The sequence below is a fragment of the Eptesicus fuscus genome, chromosome 18 (genome assembly GCF_027574615.1).
Source record: "Eptesicus fuscus isolate TK198812 chromosome 18, DD_ASM_mEF_20220401, whole genome shotgun sequence".
Taxonomy (NCBI): Eukaryota; Metazoa; Chordata; class Mammalia; order Chiroptera; family Vespertilionidae; genus Eptesicus; species Eptesicus fuscus.
In genome coordinates, this window is record NC_072490.1 from 53908493 (window position 1) to 53934177 (window position 25685).

The window sequence follows — 25685 nt, forward strand, 5'->3', positions numbered from 1 at the left end:
AGCCGTCTGCAGGGGGAGGGGTGGGAGGCCCAAGGGCATGTCCAGGTCATCTGTCCAGAAGTTGTGTCCCATTTTTGGCATCTCTGGTAGGTAGGGCAAGTCTGGCGTCTCCACAGATCCCAGGACAGATAAGGGGTGGGGGAGAGAGAATAGATGAAATGAGAGAGAGAGAGAGAGAGAGAGAAGAGAGAGAGAGAGAGAGAGAGAGACAGAATAGTCATATATGTGTCTGAGAGAGAGAATGTATATGTGTCTATAGAGAAACAATAGTTGTGTATGTGTCTATGAGAGAGAGAGAGGATCTGAAAGATATGGTTCTGAGTGTGTTTCTGTGTAAGAAATGGGGAGAGAAAAAGATTGAGAAGAAGGGAAAAAAGAGGAGACAGACCTCACCTTCCCCTTAGGGGACCCCCTTCTCCTTGCTATGTAGTCAACAACCCCAGCACTGAGTTGGCTGGGGTAGGGTGACCCCACTTGCCCTTCTCCATCTTGTGCTTCTCCTGTGTCTGGGGCTTGTCCTCTCCTCAAGAGTCACCTCGTGAGCCCCCACCCTGTGGCCCTGAGGGGTGAGATCAGTTGGAAGTGTCAGAATGAACGCTCCCTGGCCCTTCTGTTGGGGACGTCACTGAGAATGGGGTCACAGCCTCCTGCCAGCCGCCGTTTGCCCTCATTTCCCGAGGGCTGTACATCTGGCTGCCCCGAGGTTCTCTCCGTAGCCCCCTGGGCCCATCGAGTGTGGGAGTGAATCCCCCTGGGAAGCAGGGTAGGAGTCTCCGTTGAGCCCGGGCATCCCCAGAAACATGTCTCTGGATCCTGAGAGATTGAAAGAGCCGCCAGAGCTGGCGGACAAAGGGGGTGTGGGGAGCTGGTGCGGCTGTGGCCCCCCTGGGTGGGCTTGACGGCATAGATGTCTGCCTCCTCTTGAAACTTGTCGATATTTTTCTTACAGCGAATCCGCTTGTTGCCAAACCAGTTGGAGACCTGCGAGATGGTGATGCCACACTTCTCGGCGAGCTCCTCCTCAGCCTCCTCACTGGGATACGGGTTGCTCAGGCGGGAATAGAAACACTCATTTAGGACCTCGGTGGCCTGTTGGCTGAAGTCCTGGCATTTCCGCCTGGCGTCCAGGAACCGGGAGTGCAGGACCCTGACGGCCTCGCAGGTGGCCACTTCCACCGGGGCCGCTCCTGGGACGCACCTGACTGGTCTTGACTATTAAGTGCCTGACTGGTTGTAATTAATTAGCATATCTGGGCTAATTAGCATATTCCTCTCTTATTATATAGGAAGATACGCTTTACAGAAACATTATAAACAAAGAGCAAGAGAAAAGGAGCTGTAGAAATTTCTGAGTTATTCACCTTTTCCCTCTCTCTGTGGTTTCCATTAGCAACATCTGTGCTGTCTTCATAGGCTTCGTGCAGCCCTAACACACATGTCTTATGCTCCACACACAGACACTCATCATCTCCATGACGACACATGCACACTCACACAGTGCTCTCTGTCCTCAGGTCACCATGACTGTGCCTGGATCACAGCAGCTGGGAGCCTTGGCCAGTGGCACAGTGAACTGGATTGGCAGGACACAAGTCACTTGGTCTTTATGGATTTTATATTTGCAGGTCTCATTACACAGGAATACCCCAGCGGTCTCCGGAATGCAGCTACACATGATTTTTCTGACGCCTGGCATTCGCAGGGTCTGATCCCGGTGAACCGAGCTTGTAAGTGAACTTCAGCCAGCCCTGCACCCACCTGTCCACTGGCCTCTTTTTCTACTCATCAGAGCTTGTGAGGTCTCCCTTTTTAGGGGTCTGGGGTTAAATAACATTTTTCAATCATACATGACTACATTTTGTGGGAGAAAGTTCATGTTCTAGGAGCATCTCAAATTTGGGTGTTTTCAAAGTTCTCTCATGACTTTTGGTGAGTCTGCTTTTTTTTCTGAGTTTAATATAATGAATCTGTGGTAGAACCCTGCCTCCCACATAAAGAATATGACTTTTTAAACATTCATGAATCATTTATAAAAATGAAACAATTCTAGCTCACAACTCACAAATGCAAAAATAAAAACTCCACAAAGAATTAGAATTAGAATTTGCATTCCACAGACTACATCCTCTTAACAATTAAAATAGATATCAATGACAAATATTTAACTCAAAAATTCTCCCCATACATTAATAAGAATATCAGTCAACATCCCAACAGGAAACAGATGGTTCATTCAAATTAGGATAATCTATGGAGGACTTAATGAAGGGAATATTTAAAAGATGTGGGCAGATGTAGGAAAACCACAAGGAATAGCACAGAATCCCAGGGTTAGTAAGAGTGGAACGGTTACTTTCCTTAGGTCTGAAGAAGCAAGATGCAGAAAAGGAAATCAGAGCTTAAAGAATAACATCTTGTGAGGGTCAACTTTGAGAAGAGAAGTGACCTTGAGGGTAAAGCCATCCTGAGGTCCTAAAGAGGCAGCGACATTGACTCTATTCCTGGTCCTTTTTAGAGCCACTTCAACTGAGCACAACACACCATAAGTAACACCAACTCCTTAAGGCTGGAAAGCAGTCTCTCTCTTTATTGTCTTCTCAGGAGGCCCAAGCAGACAATGCGGGGGTGATCTTCAATATCTTATCTGTTTCTCTTCAGCGGAAAAATAAAAGCCTTTCGGTGCCAGCCATCTGGCGATAAGGGCAGCCCAAGAAAACAGTGGTGCCCACAAGCTGTTGGCCAGCTGCTGCTTTGGGGACAGGCAGTTGACCTCACGTTTTAGGGGAAATGCTTTGCTTTGGATTCATTTCCACTGAGATAAGAGTTCACACTGTGATCTGAAAGCTTCCCATTTTTGCCCTGGAAAAGTCTCTTTCAGACCTTTCCTGTGGTATCAGCAAACTCCAGCTACACCATCAAACTATCACCTCCACTTTATTTTTACATTTTTAAAATTTATCTTTATTATTCAAAGTATTACATATGTTCCCATTTTTTCCCCTTTTGACCACCCCCACCCCTGCGCAGACTTGCTGCTGCACCATCATCTGTGTCCATGGGTTATGCATATCTATAATAATAAAAGCATAATATGCAAATCGTCTGAATGACCAAACAGAGGACCGACCATCCAGACAACCACACTATGACACCCAATGGTGCCAGGCCAGCCAAGGCAGGTGCGATGCGATTGGTCGGGGGCCTGGCCCTTTCCCTGCAGAGGGAGGCCCAGGCCACCGACCTGCGGGCTGCGGCGGATGAGCAGGGCATCCCTCTGTGGTGGCTATCCATCTCGAAGCCCCAGTTGGGTGGGCAGGGCCTACCTTTTTGGGGCGATGGATGCGGAGCCCCATGATCGATCACCCCAAAGAGGGAGGCCAAGGCTACTGGCGGTGGCTCTGCGGCGGGTGGATGGAGCCTCCCTCTGCAGGGGCAACCCATCGCGGGGCTCCCGGACTGTGAGAGGGCACAGGCCAGGCTAAAGAACCCCCCACCCCCTAGTGCAAAAATTTTGTGCACCAGGCCTCTAGTATGCATATAAGTTCTTTGGTTAATTTCTTCCTGTCTCCTTCCTTTCCCTCTGAGATTCATCAGTCTGTTCCATGCTTCCATGTCTCTGGACCTATTTTGTTCATTAGATTCCACATATAAGTGAGATCATGTGATACTTGTCTTTCTCTGATTCGCTTATGTTACTTAGCATAATACTCTCCAGGTCCTGCCACACTGTCTCAAAGGGTAAGAGATCCCTTTTGACAGCTGCATAGCATTCCATTGTGTAAATGTACCATGGTTGTTGTTTTTTTATCTATTCATCACTGATGGGCACTTGGATTGTTTCCAGATCCTAGATATTGTAGATAGCACTGCTGTGAACATAGGGGAGCATACATCCTTTCTTATTGGTGTTTTGGGTTTCTTAGGATATATTTCCGAAGTGGGATCACTGAGTCAAATGGCAGTAAAAGATATTCACATTGGAAAGGAGAAGTAAAACTGTCATTATTCACAGATGACATGAAAACCCTAAATACTCCCCCCAAAAACTAGTAGAGTTAATAAATGAATTCGGCAATTTAAAAGTGACATTGTCACATTTAAATATTGTCAAATAATAATTTAAAATAAATAATACTTTATACACATTGTTCTATTTACTTTCTGCATTCCTGAAATTGAAAGCAAGCAGTACATGTACTAAATGTTGGAACCAAGAAGGCATGGCATATATAGCAACTTCATGTTTTATTAAAGTTAAACCAGCTGGTGGCGGTTTGGTAACTAAAACTGTATCCCAACCTGCTAAAATGTCTGTGACGTTGCCCTGCATTGGGGGCAAGAAAGCTGTCATGTGAACTTAGACCGTAAGCAGCAGTAATCTAATTCTTGTTTAACCTTCAGGCTAGAATTGTATGTGGGGGGCTAAATTTTATGCATGGGTTCCTATGGATGTTGCAATTTCTGCCCTTCTGAAAAAAATTTCTTATAAAAATTTGATGATATTCTGCTAAAGGAAAATGTAAATTCGTTGAATCTATTTTGAAGTAATTATTGTTACCAAGGATCTCAGATATGGTTGCCAAAGACAAATCTAAATTTAGAATGATAGACATTATCAGGGGACAGTGTCCCTCAAGGCCAAGGGGGTAGTATCCCTGCAGCCAAAAAGGCTGCCGTGACCGTGACTGAGCCACGGCTTCTTCATCAAGGGGGTCCCCTCTAAGGGAGACATGCATGCACTCGTTACATTACTGTATTAATTTGGTGTGTTTATATAAGGCACTGTGGGACTACAAAGGAGAAACAATTAATTGTGTCCAGCTGGGCTAACTGGTTAATGAAAGACCTCACCGAGGAGATGTTTAGGCTGGATCTTGGGCTATGGATCAGATTGTCAGGGGAAGAGCAGGGACAGAAAGTATGTGCCACAGAGACTAAACAGGGGGCTTGGAAGGGGCTTGTGCCAAATGTTTGAATGCTCTGCTGGAAAATCTGTAAACATTCCCTGCTCCTGGTCCCTTCCAGAGAGCCTGTCACACCCTTCGCTCCTAAAAGGAGAGACTCTATACCTGCTCTGCTCAGGCTGAATGGATCAAAGGTGACACCTTACCCAGTACTTAGGGTAAGTTGCCAAATGGTCCCCAGAGAACGTGAACTAATAGATCAGAGGTACTTAGGCTGAATAGCTGAGGCCAGGGCAGCTATGCTGAGCCACCTATGGTGACTGCGTTAGGCCGTGTGCCAGGCCAGAAGCAGAGGAAACTGGTCCAGAGGTGAGAGAACTGAAGAGGCTGTCAGAGAAAAGCAGCGATGAAAGGACCACGTTTTGTTTCCTGTCTTCGGTTACTATAGCAGGGATGGCCATTATGGCCCTTGGCACAGTCCAGGCTGGGTCTGTTTTTACAATATTGAGGATCATAAGGGAGGACGACAAAGGGGTCAACTGCCTGCGTGGCCTACAGAGCTTTTATAGAAAACGTTTGCCAACTCTTGTACCGTAGCAACAACCACCACCAACTGAAGCTTCTAGCAGGAAAGGTTCATTTTTCGCCCGTGCCCAACGGTCCCTGCAGAACTTCGCACCAAGTCTCCTTCCTCTGAGAGGGAGGCCGACGAAGTGGCCTTCATGCTGAGCAAACACATGGCAAAGGGAAGGAGCCAGAAAGTCTTGCACCAGCAACTAACTGCTCTAGCCCAGAAGGGCCCGCATCTCAACCACACAAAGCACACTGGCCGAGCTAGTCACACTGACCCACCACCATAAGGGAAGAGAAATCTCCCACGTACCCCACAGGCAGAGAACCAGAACTATTTGACCAATAGCATTAAAGCTTAAATAGGGGCCTGAAAATGGTGCCCACACCTGCACCACTTTCCCTAAGGTTCTGTTCCTTTGAAGGGCAAAGAGCCTTCGATAAAGGAGCAGCTGGGGAGAGGCTGTGGTGTTAGGTCAACGTCACATCAGGCAGGGCCTCAGACTCACGCTAAAGCCTTTCTAGTTTTCTCCTTTGTTCAGTGGCAACTTGCAATGGAGCTTAGTTAAGAGGAAAAGGGAGCGCCATAGGTTTTAACCGAGGAGGTACAATGATTAGACCAGGAATGTAGAAATATCACTCCAGGTTCCATCTGGAAGTTAGGTTGGAAGATTTATTAAATGAGTAAAAAGCCAACTTGGAAGGCGGTTAGGAAGCTGCTGCAGTGGACAAGGTACAAGGACATGTGGGTTTGAAATAAAACCATGTTCGTGGGTCTGAGCAAAACAGACCGAAAATAAAAGGCATGAGGAATAGGATTTACAGGACTCGTTGCCAAGGAAAGTGGGAGGCAGCCGGGAGCCAGGAAGCCTGAGGTTTACAGCTTGGACAGCGACAGCGGAGTGTTAAGACTAATATTTAGCTAAGAGGCTGGAGGAGGAAACAGCTCCCCGGCCTGTGTGTCATGCATGGTCTCTGGGGAGGCTGAGGTGATCATTTGATGTGATAACCTGACTACGGCCCTTGCATTTTGCTGTCTGGATCGATAATGAATAAACTTCAGATCTTCAGTTCTGCTCAAATTGTGATCCTCCAGGAGTATTTCTCAGGTTTCCTGACTTCCTGAGTGCCAGGTGGGTAACATTTCTAGATCTCTAACACTGCAAGCCACCCTTGTGAAAGGAACCGAAACACATAGCGAAGTTCATCCCCAATTTATTTCTTCAATTCATTCTGACCACCAGGCCCTCGGTTACTTGTCATGAAATTGAGAATGCAAAACTGGAAGAAGTTTACTTTGCTGTAGCTTGACTCAGATCTTCTCTGTGGAACAAATTACAGATGCAGTTTAATGCACAATAACAGCTAATTAAACAAGTTAATGTATATAAGGCAGATGGAAAAATAGGTGCTTGTTTTAAAAGCAGATTGAACACAGTTCTTTGGGGATATGCTAAAGATGCAGGCTTATGCAATGAAAATCAAAGGTACAAGTCATGGGATGCAACAGATATCATATGCCTGTGCAGGGACGGCTGGAAAGGCATTGATATACCATTATTGTGGCAATTTTCATAGTGCACTGCACTATGGACCACTACTTGAGGGACAAAACAATGAACACATCATGTAATGTCATTGAACATATGTACTATAATGTAACATCAATAAACTATGTATTATATATCTTCTTTTCTGTGTTTCCAGACTTGGTGACCCCTCGTTTGTAAGCTATCATTGTGATGCCACTCACATGTCATTTCCTGTTAGTGTCTGTACGGATCATTTGCCCAGTTGCTCTGCATCACAGGAAGTAGAATGCTGAAAACGACTATTCCCCGGCTCTTTTGCTACTGGGAGGCAATGTCGTAAGACTGGAGGCCAGAAAGAAAGGAGCAGCCAGGGTATTTCCCCTCCCCTCTCTCCTCAGGAAGCGCCTTGTCACTGTCTGCACCTCCTGTGTGCTCCCAGTTCCTGCAGGCACACATTCCCTCTGTGCTCCTCCCTCTCTGGAACCCCTGCTTCAGCCCCAGACCACCTGAGTAGTTACTCCTCCAGAATTTCAGCTTTCACCTGAAAGTCCCAGCCACGTGGTCACCTGGGCTGGTAACCCTTCCAAGGTTCCACTCCCTCAGGCATCCCTGACTCCTTGATTCTCATGACACCATCTCCTCTCTTAGTTCCTCAGGTTCTGCCTGTAGTAGCACCTTCTTGCATTTGGGAAACTCCAGGTTGGCTGACCTTTCCCTCTTTACTCTCAGCTCTGCCAACACCTCTGCAATTAGATCCTTAGATATCTTCTTCAACTTTATTGTTGAGGTACAGTTGATAAATAAACATGCTGTATTTCAATCATAATATAGAGAAATACAATTGTAATAAATTTAGTGTCTAGTATGATCAAGAGAATGGATTCCCACATAAAGTTCCTTAAACCAGATCTCTCCATACTAAACTCGTCTCTGCATAGTCCAGGAAGATGCACTATAGCCCCGGAGATGGCTCCAGGGGGGGCCTAGACTTTTGAGGCTAAGTCGGCAGCACGGGCTTGAAGAGGTTCTGCAGCGAGGCTATGATGGCAGCAAAGTCTGCACTTCAGAGGACCTTGGGCTCAACGGGTATTTCAGAAGCAAGATGTAACAAGCAAGATGGACTCCTCTCCCTCTTCCTGCCCCAGCCCCGCCCCCAACTTTGATATTCTCAGGGTCCAATTCTCAAGCAATAATAGAAAACAATTAACAAATTATTGTCTTCATCCTCACAAAAAAGCACCCTAGGAGAAAACTTGGCTACTTCTCTGAGAATAAAATAGAAAAAAAAGAGAGACCTTAATAGATTAATAAGTTATTGAGAGCTGATCAGTGTGTAAATAGCATCCTTTACAAGCATTCTTTTTGATGACTTTTGTAGAACTGAAAAATGAGCTTATCTAACCTCAGTTAAGTGGCCTGGCTCTGAATATGTTTGATATGCTTTTTGCAAACACGACAGAGCAACTCATTTTGCTATAATCAAAGGGCTTAGAAAACCTGGGCAAAGTGAAGGGCGAACACGAACAGAGGAATGGAGACTGAAAGCTAACCCCACAGGCGTATGAGTCCAACAGGCCTGGGTGTGACTTTGGCCAAGTTATTTCAATGTCTGCGCCTTAGTTTTCCTAACTGTGAAATGGACATATTAGCACCTTACCTCTTTGGATAGTTGTGAAGATTAAATGAGCCAGTTTTGTAAAGTACTATCAAAGTTCTGTGTCTGATTCTCAGCAAGATACAAGAAAGGAAAGAGCCAAAGAAGCATGGAAGTGCAGTGCCGGACGGTAAGCCCCTGGAAGAGAATCATCACTGAGGGAGGTCGTTACACGTGTATAATGTTGGGTGGCAACTGTGACATTCTAATTCAAAAGTTCTGAGGGTGGATGTTAAAAATCTGAACTTTTAATAGATTTATACTCAGGATATTTGAGTGCCTACGGACCAAATATTTCACCGTAAGAAACACTCTCATTTTTACTTCATTCTCTACCTACTTGCAAAATTTCCTTTGGTTCCACTATTTTATTTACATCAGTGATTCATTTGATTCTAGAGCTGTTTCCTCAATCTGTCCTGTTGGGATAGCAGAAAGGAAATCAGACAGACTGGACACACTAGTGGTTAAGATGCTTAATGACCATGTAGCTTTGGACAAGTCACTTCATCATGTGAAATCATAGTTTCCTCGTTTAAAAATAGAGTAATGATATTTGTCCTATATACATCTCAGGGCTGCTGAAAGGATCAGTGGAGAACAAGGACAGAAAGCATTTTTTAAACTGGAAGTCACTGCACCAATGAGAGTTGCTTTTTTATATGGAGCCAGGTTGATTACACTCTCAGTTTACTGTGGTATAAACAAAGATGAGTTTCATTTTTTCTTTGCTACTCATGTTGTATTGTTAAAGCTCAGCTTTCTCACTATTGAGTTAGCTCTTTTAGTATCTCTCACTCCAACCCGTGGCTTTGCAGTCATTTTGGTTGTTTAAGCAGTCTCATTCAAGTGAACACTGAGTCTTTCCCATCTTCAATCTCATATTCTATTCAGCTCAGTGTATTCTGTCCCCCGCCCCCACGCCCCAGCACAGGTAGATTTATGATATCAGGAGTGTGGAGTGGAGGGGGTATGTACTCCCACACTTGCATCCCATCCCAAACCCTGCCCTCACTCCTCTGCCTTGGAACAAGGACGGAAACAACTAATGTTTCCTGTGTCCTTGTGCCATGACACCATGTGGCATGGCTGCTTTCTTTGTGGGTGATAATGACCCCTTCCTGATGGGAACCATCCTGAGTGACATTGACTAGATTGGTCTTTCTCTGTGTGAAGAAAGCTGACAGCTCATGGTCTGAAGCGTATGCTTGTGCAGGCCCCAAAAGCCAACCAGGCGAGGGACTCAATCCCAGCCAGCTGCCCTGGTATTGACTATTCCTCACAGGATTGGCCCCCATTTTCCTGTTGGTGCCCTCAGGGCATGTGCCTCTGCCACAGGCCTGTTTGCCCCAGACCTAGTGGTCTCCAACAAATCTGAGGCACCATTCTCATGTTTTCTCCGCCCCTACGTGGGCATGGATTGGCTTCATCTTTGGGACATACACCGCTCACTGCAGTCATGCCTTTCACCCACACAGGGAGCACCAGCATGAGCAGGGAGTCTGACTGCCTGGGGAATATGATGCTTCTCTTCCTTTCTTGCAAAACCTACAAGCTTTCAAAAATGCTTTTCTCACTACCACCCTCCTCCCAATGCTTTGGGTGGGAAAACCGAACGAGTCCTGTGCACTCTTATTCCTCCAAAAGAAGAGAAGTGACAGTAAAGTGCAATTCTATTAAACCTGCCCTTTCTCAGCACATTCTGTAACAAATGACTGTCATTTGGCTGAATGTGAGGGTACAGGGTGTAACCAATTCCTCATAAAGACCCCCTAATGCATGCTCAATGATAATTATCGATAGTAGCCAGAACATTAGGTGAACATGATAACCACTACACTATGAAAATAAGGCCAATCATACTATAATAACTATGTATGGGGCCAGGTGGGCACTTGAAATATTGGAGGGCCTACTCTGTAAAGTACATGATTGTCTAACCACTAGGTTGTACATCTGAAACTAATACAGAATAATATTGAATGTAAATTGTAATTTAAATTTTTTTAATTGAAAAAAATAGCCCAAATGTTTCAGGATTGTCCAGTCACGGGGCTGTGGGCTCTTCACGGATATGGCTGGTCTCACCCATTGTGTACGTGGTAGGTTTTACTTCCTTGCCCCTTTCAAGTTTGACATGGTCATGTGGCTTGATATGGCTCGTGAAACTGTGTCAGTTCTGGGAAGAAAACTTTAGGACCCAGTGGTCCATCCCACATTCCTATTTCCCTTGCCATAGCAACCAGCAACATGCCCAACGGTCCCGCCTCTATCAGCCTGCACACTAACTGAGGATGACCCCTCATGAGACATGAAGTGGGACATGCAGGTTTTGAACCTCTGAGACTTGGATTGGCACTGCAGCACCATCTAGCCCAGGATGACTAATCCAAGGGAGTGGGTGGCAATCAAAACACCTAAATAGAAATTCCCAAAGATAATCCAGCTAGTTTGGGATAACGAATGCACAATGAACAAGTGGGGTATCACAGACAGGCCTCGTCTTAGACAATCTGAGAATAGCTGAGAACATCACATTTCACTGCAGACAAGCAGGAACAATTCCAATAACTACTATTATTAGCAGCGGTCAAACTTCTCACTTATTTGTAAGACTGAACTTCATGGTCTCATACTATGGATACTTTAGTGATAAAATAGTGAGTGCTGGTGGGGGAGATATGCAATGTTTGGGAACTCAGCTTAAGTTTAAATCAATATGAATAATGGAAACTATTTACTTTCATCATAGATGATTCGGTGTTTTATTTGCTTTACCTGGCATCATTTGGCAAAATTGTCAAAGGACATTTCCAAATTTTATAATTTGGAAAAATCCCCTTAAAAAGCAATAGGGCATAAGAGAATAAAAATACAATCCATAGATGAAGAAAATATTTGCCAAACACATGTCTGATAAAGGACTTGTATCTACCATAACAAAGGATCCATGAAACTCAACAATAAGAAATAAACTAACCCAATTTTAAAATAGGCAAAAAATCTGAAGAGACTCAACAAAGAAGATATATGGATGGCAAATAATTCTGTGAAAAGTTGCTCAACATCATGCATCATTAAGGAATTTCAAAGTAAAACAACATTGAGATACCTCTATACACCTATGAGGATGGCTAATGCTAAAAACACACACAAACCCGACGATACCAAATGCTGCAAGTTTGTGGACCAACAGGAAGTCTCATCTATTGCTGGTGGAAATGCAAAAATAGTGCAGCCACTCTGGAAATAGTTTGGCAGTTTCTTACAAAGCTACACATAGTCCTGCGATACGATCCAACAATCACACTCCAAGCTGTTACGTGGTGTGCTTGGGGGGGAAATGGTCAACTGCTAGCAGCTGAGTGAATAAAAATAAAATAATTTTTTATGTTACGAGAAATATTTTGGAATCAGGCAATTTAGCTCTGCCATTTTGCAGACTGTGGGACCTTGCACAGGTTAATTAATCATGCTGGGTTTATATTTTCCCACCTCTAAATTGGAAATAATAATATAACACTCAGAGAGCTGTTATAAAAATTAAATGGCCGGATATGTAAAAGTCCTAAGCAATATGACTGGCTCAAAAAATGGTGAGAAGATGGTCACAAAAGACAAGATCTACAGAGAGAGAGAAGGAAGAAAAAAGGAAAAAGGAAAAATAACGAATTTGAGGATACGAAGGGGTCCAGAATGTTGCAGGTTTTCCTACTCACCCACCATCATTGTTATCAGCAGCAGCAGAGGCTCCAGGTTCAAGTAAAAACCCACAGGTTTGAAAAAATAATAGGAAAAAATAGAATCTTACAAAATAATTTCAAATTATATGTGACTCACATTGAAACTGCTCATTTTTACAGCAGACGGGGGCTGAAATCCATCTAAACCTTAAAAGATAAAAATCTCTGAATATTTCCCCCAAATAAAACATTAAGTTTGGGGGGAAGTTGATATCTTGCCTCAGGTTCCACCTTATTTTCACTTTAAATATCTATGAAGGAAAGTTAAAATCAGAATTTGGGTGTACTTTTAAAAAGAGAACTCCACTTTCTTCTCGCACCACTTCCGGATGTGAGCGCTGTGCCCTGCAGAGCGAGGAGCCAGGTGGGATGGCCCAGTTTCCCAGCGGGCTGAGGAGCTTTAATTGTCTTAAATGAAGAGTCTTGTGCCCTGGATTTGCTGGAGAACCTCTATTTTAAGCGACTCCTCTTATTATTCTGTTCGGGAACTCTATTTTTCAAAGTCCTGATTTTTGCCTGGGTGCCAAGCCACAGGAAGTCATATGATTTGGGGCTGCCTCAGGTCCTGCATTTAAAATGCCAGGGGAGACTTGGAAACACATGACCTCATTGGACTGGGGGTAAAACTGAGGCCCAAAGGAGGTAAACAGCTTGTCCCCAGTCCCCAGCCAAGATGGCATTCGGATCTGTGCGATTTCAGAGACCACACTTCTATTCCCCTACTCAATTTCTGGGTTCTTCAACTCCGACACCCAAGTGCTTCAGTCTTGAGGATGAATCTCATTCAAAAGTACAATTCAGTGGCAAAATGAATTTGAAGAGAATGACGTTCTTTTCTAAAATCTATTAAGAATATTAAAGAACAGCCTGGCCAGTGTATTCAGTGGTTAGAGCATCGGCCAGTACACTAAAGGGTGGCAGGTTTGATTCCTGGTCAAAGGCACGTACCTGCGTTTCAGGTTCAACCCCAGTCCTGGTCAGGGTGCATGCGAGAAACAATCAATAGATGTATCTCCCTCACATCTGTGTTTCTCTCTCTCTCTCTCTCTCTCTCTCTCTCTCTCTCTCTCTCTCTCTCTCTCTCCTCCTCCTCCTCCTCCTCCTCCTCTCCCTTCCTCCTTCCCTCCCTTTCACTGTCTCTAAAAAAAATCAATGGAAAAAATATGCTCAGATGAGTATTAACAACAACAAAAAGATATTAAAGAACAGCAGATGCACAGTTCAAACCCATGAAGTCCTCATTCCTCTATCCCCTGACCATAGCTGTCCTCTAAGGACCCTCAAACTACACCCCCAGCTCTTTCTTCCTTCCAGGCCAGAGCTTTCTTCTCACTCGGGGTAAGGCACTCATTCACTGCTGCAGACCTGACCTCTTTACCTTCTTCCTTTTCCCCATTTCTCTGTCCACCCAACCCCACCCTGCCCAATCCATCCTCCTGACTCTGCATCCCCAATGCCCAAAGTCTCACGAAGTCAGAGCTTCCTTAAGGAAAACCCATCTTCTTTATTTTAAGCACATGTGGGGAGAAGAGAATTAATTGCAGGACATTCTCACATTGTAACCGCTAGTATTTTGTCTTTCTTCACACTTGTGATATCCCCATGTCAGGCCCTAAATTTCACTCATTTTTTTAAACTCTCATGCACGGCTTCTGGTTACTGTCCTAGATCACATTCCAGCGACAACCCTACTTTCTCATACTATATATCCAGGCTTCGTGGTAAGGCTTGCACCCGCCAAAATTTAGGAAACCTGTGTTTCCAACAATTACCCCTGAGACACTCATTAAATTTTTATCAGCCATTATGGCAGTTATATTTTCCAAAAGTGGCTGCAGTAATATATACCCCATCTCGTATACTCTTCTCACAATGCTACCTTGACTCTCCTCCATCAGGAGGTGGGGCTGACATGCTCTCCCTGAGTCTGAGCAGACTTTTGCGATGGCCTGAACCAGTGGAATTCAGGGCAAGTGGCAGTGACCTCCGAGGCTGGAACAGAGAAGCCAGCGGGACCTGCACTGCAAGTACTCAAACACCCCGCCCGTGGACAGGCTGTGGAACCCCAGCCAGCGGCCAGCACCAGCCCGCCAGGCCTGTGCGTGACTTTGGAAGTGGTGAGCCTTCAGACGGCTGTAGCCCAGCCGCGTAAGATTGCCCCTGCGTGAGAGACTCAAGTGATCGACCGGAACTAGGAGAAAAAGCATATCACCACTGCTGATTAAATCAATACATTTTGGGTTTACTTTATGTAGTGGTAGGTGAATAAAGCAACCATGAATGCCTAATCTTGAACCTGTCCCAGCATGAAGTCAATCCAGGCTAATCTTAATGTACCTTCAGGGAAGGAAGTGCTTCAAAAAGGGGAGGGGGCGATGAGAGAATTGAGTCTTTCTCTGAGCCTTGAATGGACTCCATTCAGGGGTAAGATCTACACTCTATGGCCTGCCTCCTGTGATAGAAGAAAAACCCAGCCACCCGGAGTGGGCGAGCAGGGGCTTCTGGAAGACTTCGGTGAAAGATTCTGGAATAACCTCATGGTGACTTCATGGTCAAGGAGGCATTGGTGTTGCTTTGGGGGACGCAGGCCGAACTGATCAAGAGATGTAAGTATCCCCAATAAATATGGCAATAAGCAAGATAGCTTAACCGAGATCACTTTGGTTCTTGACACACAAATACAAGGAAGGGATATAACATGTTGTCGAGAAGGTACAGACAGGTTATGGGGGAAAGTATCATTTTCCCAACAAGCCATTTTCTCGGGGGGAAGGATAGAAGAAGGTACCCTATATTTCTAGAAACACATTTTTTTTTTTCTCTCCTATTTTCCTTCCCTATCCTGGGAACCCACTAGTCCTTTCTTTGGCTGGCTTTCCCACTCTGCATGGTCCAGACTATGTCATCAACACAGGAGAGAGAGCTGGCCACAAACCGCTGGAGGGAAACAGTGGGGCTGGAAACGCATCTTCTGAGACCCAGCCTTCCTGTGGAACCAGGGAATTCCCTGCTTTACCTGAAGCAGCAAATACCTGTTTGGGGAGACTCGTTTTGAAATATACTTCTGAATCAGTTTGTTCCCTTTTATCTGCAAGGAATAAAGGATCACTCAGATTTCTTCAAGCTCTGAGAGTTATTATAAGAATAAATATGGCAGCCCTGGCCGGTTTGGCTCAGTGGATAGAGCGTTGGCCTGAGGACCGAAAGGTCCTGAGTTCAATTCCTTCCAGTCAAGGGCACGTACCTTGGTTGCAGGTTCCTCCCCGACCTGGGCCCTGGTCAGGGCACATGCAGGAGGCAACCAATAGATGTGTTTCTCTCACATCAATGTTTCTCTCTGTCTTTCCCTCTCTCTTCCACTCTCTCTAAAAATCAATGGAAAAAGATCCTCGGGTGAGGATTAACAACAACAAAAGAATAAATATGGCAATAAGCAAGACAGCTTAACCGAGATCACTTTGGTTCTTGACACACAAATACAAGAAACACCATATTCTTTAATTTTTCTAAATCAAACCTTTCCCCATGCCCCATCACCACATTGGTGGGAAATTTTAATCCTTTTGGAGAAATGGAGGGAAAAAACTCTGGAATCTATGGAAACCTTGACTGTTTCCAAGTGAGCTTGGAGAAGAACCTCTGATACTCACAGTCCGTGTGGGTGGCAGCTAGGATGTCCGCTGACTAAATCCCTGTCCTTCATTCAGAGCTGCTCCTGCAGTCACTCCTTTAGGATTTCAGCTCCCACGGCCACACCGGCCACACCACGGGGGGCTCACGCTGCAGGCGCCCACGGGCACTGTGAGCGCAGGTCTGCCTTCCTGGGTGCTGTGGGAGGGAGCCGCCCAGAGCTGCTCATCAACACCCCCCTCTACCCCAGAGGCCTGTCCTTTTGACATTCCAAGGGTAGCTGGTGAGCACACTCAGCCCCAGCACAGGCACTAAGAGGGTGCATTTTCTACAAAAAAAATGTAAAAACTATAATAAAATCCACAAGTTTGCTTTTTTTAATTACCACCCACAAGCAATTTAAAAATACTCATCTCTGCCCAGGGGCAAACTGTCCCTTCTTATCCTTTGATGCCACTGCCTTTTGAACAATCAAACATTATGTCCCAGGCTTGGAAAAAGGGCTTTCTTAACTCTCTCCTACTACAATAGAAATTTCAGCGTTTCTGATCATGAAGAGTCTAATAACCCGGTGTCATGGGAAGAACAAGAACTGTAATACACCTGGCCTCGTGGAGATTTTGCACCCGCCAAAAGTGAGGGGAGCATCAGAGTGGTCTGGTTACCTCATTGTTCTTGTTACACAGAGCATTCCCACTGGGCTGCCCACCTCTGGCCCAACCAATGGTTGGAGAGGATTATAAGATGTCCCAATGTTGATTTATGTGGGAGAAACCTCACTTAAGTGAGAGTTAGCCTGTACGATGGAATTTCAATTTGTTGGGTGCCATTCAAGGTGGGCAGGTCAGGAAAGGTGAGGGACATGCTGCAGGGGCACGCTGCACGAGCTTTCCTGTGGTCCCAACAGAGTTGAATAAGAGCATGTGAGGTCAGCACCCAGGCCTTGGGGGGAGACTCTTATGCCTCTTAATTTCCATACCTGAGAAGGAGGGTTCACACCATCAAACTATGTGTCCCTGCGGATGTCTGAAGACATAATAGAAAGGAATAAGTGACTTCAGGAATGGAGAGTGCTTATCTAATTCATCACGTAAGGTGCATCGCTTATTTCACAGCTATTACTAGCTTCAGGTCTCATTAGTAAGAAGGAAAGAATTAATTTAAAGCAGTACTCCTCAAAAGGTAGCCCATGAACCAGCATCACCAGCATCAACTTGGAACTAGTTAGAAACAACCTTTGTTGTTTTGACTAAATGAGACTTTGGAGCTGTTTATTACTGTAGCATATCTAAACTATCCTGACTGATGTAGCTACAAATCAGATGTGACACGGACCAAAACTAGGACTTCAAGAAAACGTGTAGCTCTAAATGCTTGCATAAGAAAAGAAGAGAGGCTGAAAATTAATGAGCTAAGCAGCTAGTTAAAGGAATTAGAAAAGAAATAACCACTGGCTCAAGGAAAGCAGATGGGGAAATTTTTTAAGTGAAATAAAAACACAAACCTTTAGATAGAGATAGTCCGTTCGGTCAAAGTCAGTTCTGGTAAAGTCAACAAATCTCAGGTGAGGCTGATGAAGACACAGAGAGGCACAAATCCAAAAAGAGTCATTCGGAATGGAAAGAAGCTGTATTGATTGGGACAGCTGAAACCAGCTGCTCTCAAAAACAACCCAAATCTCAGTGACCTGAAAACATTCTCATTTGAATCCAGTGCAGCTCAGTTAGTTGGCTCCACTTGATGGCTGTCCTCTAAGTGGTGACACAGATTGCAGATTTGTGCCCCCTGGTATACACCAGGAGCAGGCACCTGCCACCCAGAGCAGTCAGGACCAGGATGGACTTGAATGGTGGGTCCAGACTTTCAGAAGCCAACCAGCTTCCCGGGCTTGCTGTCCTCACTTCATTAATCTGGAAGTAATGTGGCCCCACATTTCAAGTGCTTGAAATTTTTGGATCACATGTATTGGTTATGATGGAGTTGTGGGTTGTATTGGGGGGCGGGGGCAGTAAATCTCAAAACTGTTACCTTCTTAATTCATCTTTAAAACAATAAAAATGAAATATATATTGTTTAGAAATGTAAACACATGTAGTAATACTATTTTGTAAAAAGGAGAGAAACAATAAGCACAAAATTGAGAACAGTGGTTAGCTCTGGGGCTATCTGCAGATGAACTCCACTGTATCAGTACTTGTCTAGTTCTTTTTAAAAATTGTTAACAGTATTACAGATGTCTCCCACCTTGATATCTGTGTCTGTGGGTTATGCATTTGTTATTGGCTAATCTCTTCACCTTCATGCATCCAGTCCTCCCCACTCTGATCCCCGCTGACAGCTGTCAGTCTGTTCCCTGTATCGATGCCTCTGGACCTATTTTGTTCATCAGTTTATTTTGTTCATTAGATTCCACATATAAGTGAAATCAAATAGTATTTGTCATTCTCTGACTGGCTTATTTTGCTTAGCATAATAATCTCTAGGTCTATCCATGCTGTCCCAAGAGGTAAAAAAAAGTCCTTATTTTATATAACCACATAGTATTCCATGGAGTAAATGTATCACAGCTTTTTTATCCATTCACCTACTGATGGGCACTTGGGCTGTTTCCAGATTTTAGCTATTGTAAATAACACTGCTATGAACATAGGGGTATGTATATTCTTTCTGATTGGTATTTTAAGTTTCTTAGGATATATTCCAAGAAGTGGGGAGGGGTTGCAAGGTAAAAAGGCAGATCCATTTGTAATTTTTTTTTAAGAAACTCCGTACTGTTTTCCATAATGGCTGCACCAGTCTGCATTCCCACCATCAGTGCACGAGGGTTACCTTTTCTCCACATCCTCGCCAGCACTTGTTTGTTGATTTATTGATGACAGCCATTCTGACAGGTGTGAGGTGATACCTCATTGTAAGTTTAATTTGCATCTCTCTGATGATTAGTGACTTAGATCATTTTTTCATATGTCTCTTGGCCATTTGTATGTCCTCTTTGGAGAAGTGTCTATTCAGGGCCATAGACCATTTTTAATTGGAATATTTGTCTTCCTGGTATTGAGTTGTATGAGTTCTTTATATATTTTGGATATTAACCCCTTATCAGATGTATCATTGGTGAACATATTCTCCCATACAGTGGGTTTTCTTTTCATTTTGATGCTAGTTTCTTTTGCTGTGTAGAAGCTTTTTAAGTTTGATATAGTCCCATTTGTTTATTTTTTCCATAGTTTCCCTTGCCCTAGGCAACGTATAGGCAAAAGTTCTGCTACGTGAGATGTCTAAAATTTTACTGCCTATGTTTTCTTCTAGGATTATTATGGTTTCACAACTTCCATTTAAGTTGTTGAATCTATTTTCAGTTTATTCCTGGGTATGGTGTAAGTTGGTGGTCTAGTTTCAGTTTTTTGCATGTACCTGTGCAATTTCCCCAGCACCATTTATTGAAGAGACTGTCTTTAGTCCACTATATGGTCTTGTCTCCTTTGTCGAATATTATTGAGCAGGTGCATGTGGCTCAGCCTCTCCACACCTCCTCCTGTCCCCTCTCTGCTGACCTGAACTCAGTAACTCGTGTCCAGAGATCTATTTCTACTCTCCCAAGAATATACTGCAGAGGGTCCCAGAGAAAGAAGTGGTTTTTTTTTTAATTAATACACACACACACACACACACACACACACACACACACAACAGGAAACAACCCCAGTACATACTTTCCAGATAAGTCTAGCACAGAGAGATGATGAGCAATGATAGTTTTATTAAGCTAGAGCAGTTGGGGCAATATTTATCCATCTGAAACAGCCTAAGAAATGTAAATGATACAACAAAAGGCACTGCAGACTGGGAAAATAAACACGCAGGCCATGAGGCTGAGTGGAGCTTTTCAAAGAGCCGACAACTGTGCCCAGATGCACAGGAGGGAAATGAGGATCAGACGGGAATTACCATACTCAAGCGGTGGTGCCGTGCACAGACTCGCCTATCCAGGACTTTGAGGCGAAGCAGTCAGCAGTGAAAATTAAGAAAGGCTGCACTTGTTTTTTAATAAATATTTCATGATATGTCACCTGCTTCCAGAGGAGCCTCGGCACGCCACAGCCGCTGCATACTTAGCAGTCGTGGGATGACAAAACCGGCCTAATTATGCTAAGATCACACAAATTTAGAACCTCCGGCAGTGGGAGCTGACAGGTCATGTCAGGGGCTATGAATTTGGGTTAGACACAGAACTCCGGGACTCAGCTGTGTCAGCTGGTTACACGCCAGGCAGCCAGGCTGGGCACCATTGTTGAGAATTCTAAAAATCACCTTTTGGCAAGAACAGCAATTGAGGGGCTCTCGGAAATGAATGCATCATTGCCCAAAGGGCCTGAATTCCTTTTTTTCCAATCTCAGAGAGACCTTACGCATCAGATACTGTAAATACTACTGCTTGTCTCAACCTTTTTGAGTGCAGGTAATTTCTTTATCTCCTTGAGGTTTGGTTCCCTTTGAATCAATTCCAAAATAAGGAACTGAGCACCTGCTAAGTGTCAAAACAGACGTGTTTACCCTGGTGGAGTTCTCATTCTAGAGGGACAGACAGACTGAAAACAAAGGAAATGTGTGATATTTGAGGAATGATGTGTGCTAAGGAGAAGGACCAATCAGATAAGGGGGTTGGAAGAGTTTCAGAGCTGGTCATCTAGAAAGAGGAGCCAGGAGAATGTTCGAGAAATGCCTGAAGGAAGTGAGGAGAGGAGTCATGTGTGTATGTGAGAACAGAGAACTCCAGGCAGAGGGAGCGAGCACAATGAGGGTGTTGGAGAACCAGCCAGGCTGCCAGAAGGCTGGAGACGGTCCAGGAGGACCAGGTTGCTAGGAGATGAGGTCAGAGGGCCACTCGGAGGCAGCAGATCATGTCAGTCCTCACAGGTCTTGGAGGACTTGCATTTTCCTCTGATGAGGTGGGCAGCCATCAGAGTGTAGAGCAGAGGAGACTTATCTAACTTATCTTTCCAACGGCATTTCCCTGGCTGTTGTGTTGAGAATAGACCACCCTGGGGCAAGCTCAGAAGCGGGAGCAGTCGGCAATCCAGGGGGGAGGTGGTGACTTAGGTTATGAGGTCACAGTAGACTCCCAGATGCGAGGGGCCCAGAGGCGAGCCGAAAGGATGTTTTTCATGGATGGGATGTGGGAGGTCAGATTAAGAGAAGAGTCAAGGATGACTGCAAGGTTTTCAGCCTCGGCAATGGAAAGAAGAGAGGTGGCATTTACCAAGAAGGTGCGACTGGAAAAGGAACACATGTAGGGGGATCCCCTGAGCTTGGCTTAGGTCAAGCATGTCAAGCTCAAAAGCTGACACAGGCCAATAAACAAGGTGTGTACGTGTATGTGGCCACAAAAAAACAAAAGCTTCAATTTTCATAGAAATGTAGGTTTATTTCAATAGAGACATGCTGAATACAAAGGGCTGAAATAAATGAGTCATCATTAACATAAAATAACAGAACATTTTAATAAAAATTAATATTTTTTTCTTGAACATTAACTTACCAGACACTGAATAACTGCACACATTAATAAGCACAATGCAAGTAAACCAATTTTTTTTGTTGTTGTTCTCCGAAAGAGAAATATTTCCTGTTGTGCACACCAAACAAGTCAGTCCAAGACTAATGACGTGGCAATCGGCTGCTAAAATATTCGCTGCTGGTATTAGTGGAGAGAAATGGTGCGCCTGCATGAAGGCGCATAAGGGAAATGAATGCAACAGGATTATAGTCATCAGTCATTAGCAAACTATAGTTTGTTATTAATAATTAGGTATAACGGGATATTGTAAAAATTAAGTTACGAGATTTTTATTAATACATTTCTGACATACCGTGATATTGGATGGGCTGCAAAAATAGTCGTTGTGGGCCGCATGCGGCCTGCAGGCTGTGAGTTTGACATGCTTAGCTTAGGTCCTTTTCAGATGCCTGTTAGAGTGGGTGTGTGGGTCTGGAGTTCCTGGGAGTGGTGGAGGCTTGGCACATTTTCAGTTGGAAGTCTTCAGCACAGATTCGGAAGTCTTGGCACAGATTCGGTTGGAAGTCTTCAGCAGCTGGATGATGTTTGAAGCCTGAGGCCAAATGACATCTCCCAGAGAGTAAATCTAAACAGAAAAGCGACAGGACAACCTCAGAGCATTCTAATGTCTCTATGAAATGGCAAAGGATTTTCTACAAAATGGACATCATAATATTGTACCCCGTTGAACTGTGAGGTGTCCTAAGTTAATACATCACAGCACCATGCACACTTGTCCTAACAGATACTGTCAATAGTAAATACATTTAAAAACCAAACCATCCCGTTGGAGTGGATTGTAGTTCTCACATCTAGAAGCAGAAAACAAGGCTGGGGGAGTTAAGAACTTCCTGCCTAATCTTATACAGCTAAGTCTGAAGACCCTCATTGAAGGTGGGCTGTGAACTGGATTTTTCCCAGGTTAATCTCTCCGCATCACGCCCCCCCCCCCCGACCCCCATCCTTCTGAGATTCGTCAGCCTGTTCCCTCTCATTCTTACCCCAACATGTAGAGGCTATAAGGCTTGTATTTATTATCAGTATTCTCATTTCATGGGAAAGGAAACTGGAGTTCAGGAAATTTCTCTGTCTTGCTAAGAACAGATGGAGGAAGGATTTGGACTCATCCCTCTGATCACACATCACCAGAACTTGCCAGAGTGACATGCACTTGCCCATGACTATGTTGCATGGCAAGGTTCAGTCGCCCCCTTACCCACTGAGGATATGTCCCAGGACCCCACTGGATGCCTGAAGCTGTGGATAGTACCAAACCCTACAAATATTATGTTTTTTTTCTATAAATATATAACTATAATAAAGTTTAATTTATAAATCAGGCACAGTAAGAGATTAATAACAATAACTGATAATAAAATAGAACAATCATAACAACATACTGTAATAAAACTTATGTAAATATGGTCTCTCTCTCTCTCTCTCTCTCTCTCTCTCTCTCTCTCTCTCTATTGTATTCACTCACCTCTCACTGAGAGGCAGCGCTCTGCGGCTCCCCTGCGGCACACCTGAACGGCCAGCATCGCTGCTCTTGTGCTTTGGGGCCATCGCTCAGTAAAATAAGGGCCACGTGAGCACAAGCACTGATACTGTGGCAGAGGACCTGATGACCGAGGCGGCTGCTAAGCGAGTGCCAGGCAGGTGGCATGCCCAGCGTGGAGGCTGTGGACAGTGCGGTGCTTCACGTCCCAGGCAGAACACAGTAGGATGGTGCAAGATTTCATCGTGCGACTCAGAATGACCCCCAGTTTAAAGCATATGAATTGTTTATTTCTGCAGTTTTCCATTTAATAATTTCAGCACCCACTGACCGTGGCAACTGGACCCGTGGAAAGTAAACCACGCAGATAAGGTGACACTGTAACAGCAAAGCAGGGATTTGCACCCAGACCTTCTGACTCCTCTTCCCATACATATTCTAGTGACACCCAGTCTCTCATTGTAAAGATGCTTTTAAGAAGGGCCTTGTGTTATTTCTCTAACTCACCTTCCTGGGATGGGATTTAAGAGGGACTCACATGATCCTGAAATTTCTCTGTAGTAAAAAACCCACAGGTTTAAACATATAGTATTTTTAAAAGGTTGGTTTTCAGTGGCCGTAAACACTCCCTAACACCAAAAACACTGGCAGCATGACCTACAGCACCTTCCTGACGAGGACGGGTCAATGCACGGATTTGTTTGTTCACCAAATTGTATCAGTGCTCGATTTGGCATCCTTAAATGCCAAGTAGATGCCTGTACATGTACTTCCTACGTCTGTAATCCACCCCGGATGAAAGTCCTCAAATGTCAGTAGGCACCCACGTGCTATTTAAAACCCCATATCCCACTGGTCCCACACTTTCGTGACTGCTTCCTCACTCCCCACGCAAACACTCATTGTTTCATAAATACCCTCATCACCAAAAATAAGTCTCCACCCACAGCAGCCCACTCAGGTAAAGTTTCCACTTCCATGTTGCTTGTAAATGTCCGAAAGGGGAATGGATTTCACAGAGTTTGGGACCCAGCAGCTGGTTTTGTATAAAGCCCACCTGATTTCTTCTGCTGCTTCCTGATAACTGGTTAAGGAACAGAACGCAAGCACTGCCCTAACTAAAAACCGAGGCAAGATGGCTCAGGGTGTCTCAAGCACAGTTGGTCCCGGGAGCGGGACCCTGTGGCACTGTGGGGTTCAAGGCGGGGACAGTGAGTAGAAGTTGATGGAGGATTTGCAGCAAGCGCTCAGCTCTGGTTCCCGTGCTTTCCTGTGTCCGAGGGCAGGAGGTAACGCAGGCTCCCTTGCCCAGGCCTTTCCTGCAACGCCCGCCCTCTGCACCAACGGGAGGCTTTGAGCTGAGGAAGCTGATCGCCACGAAGACACAGCAGAGCTCTCAGTGTCAGCCAACCGACCTCGGAGTCTCGGATCATCCACCTAATGAGACAAGGAAATATCATGGCTCTGAAGATGCTGTTCAACCTGCAGTGAATCGCCTTCCTCCTCATTTGCAGTGGGAAAGGAGAAACATGGAAGGCCCCTCCCAGTCCCTCTGTTGGCAGAAAAGTGGATCCAGAGGAGCCAGAAGGGCTGGCTTTCCCTTTGCCGGCCCAACTGCCACCACACCAGCAGGTCAGGCACTCCTGACACCCAATGCTATCGCCTCCTGCGGCCCCTGCTCTCCCCTGCCTTTAGCCTGCCTCTTCCTTCCCTCCCTGTGTTCTTTTTCACAAATTGATTTTGAGAGAGAGATTTGCTGTTCCATTTATTAATGCCTTCATTCATTGGTTTATTCCTGTATGTGTCCTGAAGTGAGATTGAACCTGCAACCTTGGAGTATTGGGATGATGCTCTAACCAACTGAGCTACCTGGCCAGGACCCCTTGCCTATGTTCTTGCATAAACTTAGCATTTAAACATTGTCCAGCTATTAAAATTAATACTGTGAGAAGATTAGTTATACAATAAGAAAAACTTCAATAGACCATTAATGAAAACAGATTTCAAAATAGTAGGTAATCTGTTATCTTAATATAATAGAAAATAAATATCTAGAAGAATATAAAAATATTAACAGAGATATTCTTAGACATCACATAATTATGACATTTTTAATATGCTTACTTTTACTTTAACAAAATCCTCCTCAATTTTATAAAAGCAATGTATGTTACTTAAAATGTTCATGTAAGGTCATTGCAGTAAGTGTAACAAACATAATTGCCTACCTATTGTGTATAGCGGTACATGCTAAAATAATATAAAAAAGGAGGATTCATTGACTTCAGAGAACTCAGTCTAGTTGGTTGGCCAGAAGACAAACAATTTGGTAACCAAATATTATGAAACAGATTTTTATTTTTTATTAACCTTTTTATCTTAGATGCTTTTAGATTTATAAAAAATTAACAGTTTGCCAGTGTGGCTCAATGGTTGAGTATCAACCTAGGAACCAGGAGATCACAGTTCAATTCCCAGTCAGGGCACATGCTTGATTTGCTGGCTTGATCCCCAGTGGGGGGCGTGCAGGAGGCAGTCAATCAATGATTCTCTCTCATCATTGATCTCTCTCTCTCTCTCTCTCTCTCTCTCTCTCT

General features: G+C 44.5%; 1 pseudogene; it reads right to left on the minus strand.

Moving 5' to 3' along the window:
* Positions 1 to 572: 572 nt before the first annotated feature.
* LOC103290433 (pre-B-cell leukemia transcription factor 2-like) lies at positions 573 to 3353 on the minus strand (annotated as a pseudogene).
* Between the last annotated feature and the right edge of the window lie 22332 nt (positions 3354 to 25685).